General features: G+C 39.3%; 1 pseudogene; it reads right to left on the bottom strand.

Moving 5' to 3' along the window:
- Window positions 1-1,253: 1,253 nt before the first annotated feature.
- LOC142198486 (trace amine-associated receptor 4-like) lies at window positions 1,254-4,329 on the bottom strand (annotated as a pseudogene).
- Between the last annotated feature and the right edge of the window lie 2,133 nt (window positions 4,330-6,462).

Genomic DNA, 6,462 nt, shown 5'->3' with positions numbered 1-6,462 from the left:
CACAATTAGGTGCAATGCAAATATAATTACTAGGAAGACTGCAATATCACAACTATAGGGAGCAGGGATAAAAATGGAAAAATGTTGTTACAGTTACTATAGGCAGCAACAATGGTTAATGATAAACACGTCAGTAAACATGAGTATAGAAAAAAGTCATTAGTATATATCCTTATATGGCCATAATCCGTATCTGCCTTGAAAGAAAGTTCTTGAAAGAAAGAAATGAAAATGACAGCTAGAGGCTGCTGAGGGTAAACGTGCTAAGAATCGCAATGTACAAGTGATATAATGGTCTGAAATTGAGTTAGTCCCCGTATACACACACACACAATGTATAACTGATTTATGCAGTTTGTCAAAATTCAGATACACTTCAATGCATTCACTACAATGTGGCACAGGACTTTAAAGGGGTTTCTCACAAAAGACATCTATGGCATATCCACAGGATCTCTGGAACCTGCACCTGTCTCTTATTGAAGGGGAAAAATTTGAAGACGATGCAAGGCTACACAAGCACTATATTCTCAGGACTAGTGGTCAGACCCTCACCAATCCCAGCAATATATCATTACTATATTAGATGGTGAAATCTCTTTTAAACTAAGGCCCCACGGGATGTCCCGCAACAATAAAGCGTTGCGGGAAAAATTGCATAGGGAACACATCACAATTCTTCCCACAGTGCTTTAAACAGAAACTTTGCAGAGTTTTCCTCTGTGGACTTTCTGTTGTAGTTATACCTATGGGGAAAACGCCGGCATTTTCGTAGGTATAATTGACATGCAGCGATTTTCAAAACCGTGCTGGTTTTAGAAATCGTGGAGTGTATGCACGGCTGTTTTTACTGCAAAGCGGGCATGGCATTCACTAGAATCCCATCCACTTTGCCTGTACTGTACAATGCCACGATTTTTCCAGCAGTGTTTCCATCCCGTGGGCAAATCACAACTGTTCCTTCCTGTGGGGCCCCAGCCATAAGCACCAAAATAATCTACATATATTCATTCACAATTGTGGTACTTAACTTGAAAGGACTTCTACAAATTAAATCCAACACACATTTCTATCTGATTCTTACCCATACTATTTTTTTTTCACTATTTTTATTTATTATTTTAACAAAGGAGGTTTTCTCATCTGAAGCATGAAGCATATCCAATCACTTCTTTTTTTTTGGCTTCATTCTAAGTTTACCCTCTTGATATGCCTTTGGTTATTCCATAAATGCTTTGCCTGGGAAAACTAGTTTAGTTCATCTTATTTAGTATATTGTAAGAAGCAGAACCCAACTGTAATATTTTACCAGTAAGGATTAAATAAAAAGATTTTTTAAACCAAGAATAAAATAATCCATAGATAACCGGATTACATGCAGAATTGAAATATCCAAGCCATAGAACGGTATTGTATATATCATCAGATATTAAAAAGTTAAGATACGGATCAGCTACAGTAAGAGTGAAGAAAGGCAACCAGCAAAGAATAAACACCCCCATAACTAAGCTCAATGTCCTCGCTGCTTTGTTTTCAGCATTTAGAAGAATTTTCTTACTGCTTTTCTTCTGAGTTACAGAATTGGAAATACAACTTATTGACTTGACTTGCTTCTTTGCAACAGAGAAAATGTGAATGTAAATTCCAATCATGAGAGACCCCGGAATAAAGAAAGATAGAAATGCAGAGATTATACCCCAGATTTTGTTAAACACAAGAGAACAAGACCCAATACAAGGTACAAGTGTCTCCTGCTTTTCCAAACCCTCCATGTTAATATTTGATAAAACAAGTCCAAATGAATATAGAGATGGAACAGACCAGCTGACAAATAAAAACATCTGAATGGCAGGAATTGTAATTTTCCTGCTGTAATGAAGAGGTTGACATATCGCATAGTAACGGTCAACAGCAATGAAGAAGAGATGAAATATGGAGGAGGTGCACAATGTCATATCAATGCAACTGTGTAGTTTACAAAACAGGTCTCCAAAGTACCAGCATGCAGTTATGGACCTCATCATACTGTATGGCATGACGGTGAGTCCGAGAAGGAAATCTGCAGTGGCCAAAGACAATATGAGAAAGTTGGTTGGAGTGTGAAGTTGTCTGAAATGAGAAACTGAGATGATCACCATTATGTTCCCCACAACTGTAAGAATGATAGCTCCATATACATAGATATATCTGTAAGCACAGGTCGGATAATTCTAGGACAGGAATTATTCAGTCCATCAAAACATACTTCATTATTTTGCATTTTCTGGAAATCAAGTCTCCTTATGACAATATCATGATCGTCTTTTATTCCTGTGAAATAAAAAAAAAGAATACAACTTTTTAATCCATTATAGGGACAAGAATATTATGATGCCAGTTATTTCCTGGAATTCTTCAAACTTTATGGTCTGTTGTAACAGTCATGGAGACAACGTACACTTGTACATACCTGAGTACAGACATATAAGAAGGACAGTGTATAGAGAGGCGTCCTTCTTTACTTCTCCTCTGTACAATACTGTAATGAGTGGTCAAAGACGATCATCCTTAAATAAAACAGGATTTCACATTACTCTGTTTGTAAATGTGTGCTCTATATGATATTCTATGTGGCCAACTAATAGTTTTAATATAATCTGTAGTCCGACAAGAGTCTTGCTAGCATATCGCAAGATTGTGCTGAATGGGTTTAATGTAAAACTAGAGTCCTTAGCGAAATTCATGGACAAGTAGGGATTGAAAAGGGTACATGCATACAAAAGTGTATATAGCATTGATAAAATGTGTGTACTATACCTTAATAAATGTACAAAAACAAAAGCGAAATGTCATTTTATGAATCTGATTTCTTCTTACCTTTACTTAGTTGTATCAGGTATAAAAATCTTCAAGATGGGTAAGAAGAACATTTTATTGCGTTTGTTGCAAATCTAAAACTAATAGCAATAAAAGAGTTAATAACAGAATGAGAGACATTTTGCTAACTTCTCTGTGCACAATGAATCTTAAGAAGATAAACATGTTACCTGCTTTATTTCATGAGATGTAGACAGATCTTTTCAGGTACAAGTCCTCTCTCCTTTAGGATCTGGTAGGATGAGCATTGGTTTATATAGCCACTTTTTCCCAGTAGACCGCTCATTGATGGCATGAGGGAACATTTTACACCTTCTTAAACTGTTTTCAAGGAAAGATAAATAAGATATAAAAGATAAACCATAAAACTATATGTTTTTTTTCCATGTAAGCATATTATCATAACCACAGCATAGTTTGTTGTAGTTTACAGTATTACAGACTGTATTAATCCATATTTTCTTACGTATACCATGATTACACAAGATCATATTAAAAATAATGGAGGCTAAAGCTTTTAAAAATTGAAAATTTATTCCAATGCTACCTTCTATGTAATAATATATCATCTTTGCTGACAGATTTAACACCGTTCCTACATGTCATTTTTTTCATATCCAGGGTCATAGGACATTGGGACAGCAAGGCAGTCAGTTGGTGGCTTTCCCTTCCAGTTGATCACTTCGATGTCCCTTACACACATATAGCTCCAGCCCTTACAAGGACAGTCCATATCTGACCATGATGAGATCAAACCATTTATTTATTACGGTCTATAACTGGCCATTTTCTGGCATGTTGGAATGGCGGGTATCTTACTGAATAACACTACACTAGTACGTTTTTGTTTTGGTATATTGATGTATGAGGAACTGTGATTTGGGTTTCGAGTAGGTACCTATCCTTTAGATTATGTAAGTAAAAGTTAAGTTTTATGTGTGGGTTTGCCTTTTGAATTGGAGAATTGGTCCTCCTTTTGTTGGCTTTATATTTATTGAGAGATTTAAAGGGGTTTCCAGGGTAAAAAAATATTTTTTTGAAAAAGGTCTGTTAGTGTTATTAATGGACTAAAAGTGCACCCATATACTTTTAGCAGTATTGAGTGATTTCTAGGTGTCTGTGGTATGTTCTGCATTTTTTTACATGTGTAGCTTTCTACTATGTAAGTTCCTGTGTACCTTCCACACTACCTCCCTGTCACTGCTCCCCCTCTCCTCTCTCACTTTGTTAACCTCCTCCCTGTCTCCCTAGCTAAGCTACACTAAGCTATCCTGCCCACTACTAGCCCCCCTCTCTAGCTATCCCAGGCTATCCCACCTACTGATAGCCCCCAGTCCCATAGCATCATACTGACCTAGCTTCCGACGTGGGGGTCAGCTCCTCTTCACTGTACACAGCCTGAAGATGCTGCTGGCTGCGCACAGACCCAAAGTAACTATGAGACATAGATTTGCAGTGAGCAAGGGGGTGCATGATGGCAGTGATAGTCCAAAGTACTAGTCACGGTTGTGTGACAGGCCTGAGTAGTATACAAACCTGTTCCCCTGTCACATACATGTACCTTTCCTTTCGGCTGTTACCTTTCTATAGTGTACAGGCTGGAATGACTTCTGTGACAAAGAACCCAGTAACAACGGTTTTAAAGAACTTTAATTGAGATAACAGATAACAGTCTCTTTGGTAGAAAATAACAGTATAGCCTTTACACTTATCACAAGTAATTGCAGCACTTCAGTCGCAGTCCCATATCCACTGCAATAGCAGGTATACTGATTCTGGGTAGGTAATGGTTAATTGCTATACAGTCCAGTGCAGCTTGCTCTACCTTGGGAGATTCAACACAGCTTGGCTATACTGTGCAATGTGGTGCAAGAGAGTAGGTGCTAAAGCAATGCCCTATCACAAGGTGCTAAAGCCGTGAATCAACGTGGAAGTCGCTTAGGTTGGATCCAGCTGGGGAACCTATGAGAAACATGGATCCAGGCAGAGGACTTCTTTATCCAACAGGTTATTCCTCTGGCTTAGGCCAATAGAACAGGACTAGACTTTTTGATCTCCCAGGCGTGGACTGGCAGGAATTTAGTAGTCAGGATGGACTGGTAGCTGGAAGAAGCCCATGTGAGGTTCTGACCAGCCTGGAGCAATGCTGACAGACATGTGGACTGGGTGGAAGCCAGGCTTAAATTCTATTTGCCTCTCCCTGCGAAACGCAGGGGGTGGACTAGGGACACGTCTCAGTTCGCCCCAGAAGCAGCTTTTGCTTCTATAGGCTGAGAACAAAACATGTGACTGAAGTAGCCGGATGCTAAACATGTGGATTTGCAAAGCTAAGGCAAGGTGCAAAACTACTTAACCCTTACACTACTGCAGTCAGTCCTCAGAGTATGCTCAGTAATGCAGTACAATACAATATACAGCACACAGAAAGACTGGCTGACATCAGAAATTACCGCCCGACAATATACAAAACAACATGGTGACATAATGATGACTTAAACAGAACATTAACATCTTGTTCTGGGACACTACAGATTGCCATCTACTGGCATCTACATCACGGTTCTTTAAACAGAAAGTTCACAGAGTTTTACTCCGCGGACTTTCTGTTACAATTATACCTATGGAGAAACCACCGTGTGGTGGAAAAATATTAGAAAATGGCTTACAGATCAATAATCAATGGTAATTGTGTCTATGGCTTTAAGAGAATATATTCAGTATATGATGAGAAGCTGATTCATTAGAATGTCTTATTGTTCAGCAAGTTCTTCTCACAGCTTATTATCAAGGTCTCGTGATAAGATGGTCCGGTGTCCGCCTCACTCCCATACTCCCTTCATGTGGGAAACAAGATACAAGAGCTAGGCCTTATTGTAAAACATTCCAAGGTCTACTGACAATGAGCCAGTGTTGGCAGGTGCACAAGATGGCGGACACGGATATTCACGGATGTTAACTAATGTGTTGTCTACGTGCTCATCATGTGTAACCGTCCATTTTATTCTTCAACCAATTATAATGTGCATTTCTATATGATGTAATGTGTGATGAGTAAATTGGCAAGAAGCCATTATTTCCTTTTATAATCCTGTGGGCAGCCTCAATAAACTTGAGAGAATTATCATAGAGAACACACGTTGTGTCCTGGTGATCTTTCTTTTCCGAGCTCATAATAATTAATTACTAATTTGGACATCTCCTGACAATCTGAGACTGGAACCACTTGGGTTCCGATAACACACCGGCATTTCTGTAGGTATAATTGAGATGCCGTCATTTCCAAAACCGTGCTGGTTGCGAAAATCACGGCATGTCCGCACAGCAATTTTTCCCTCCACATCAGCAGCATTTTTTTGAGCCAAACAAAACCGGTAGGTATTCCTGGTTTTCCTCAGTATGTAAATGAGTTTTCTCGCAGCACTGAGGGCGTTCCCCTGCGCTCAAACAGCACTGGGGGCGTCCTCAGTGCTGCTTGAAAACTCTACAGCGCTGCCTGTATCTTCTTCTGGCACAGCTCTTCACCACGTTCTCTTCTGGCTCTGCCATTGGGCTTCAGGCAGAGCCGACTGCACATGTCTGTGGCCATTTTCTTGTGCATGCAGTACA

The sequence above is a fragment of the Leptodactylus fuscus genome, chromosome 3 (genome assembly GCF_031893055.1).
Source record: "Leptodactylus fuscus isolate aLepFus1 chromosome 3, aLepFus1.hap2, whole genome shotgun sequence".
Taxonomy (NCBI): Eukaryota; Metazoa; Chordata; class Amphibia; order Anura; family Leptodactylidae; genus Leptodactylus; species Leptodactylus fuscus.
This window is presented reverse-complemented; position numbering and strand designations above follow the sequence as displayed.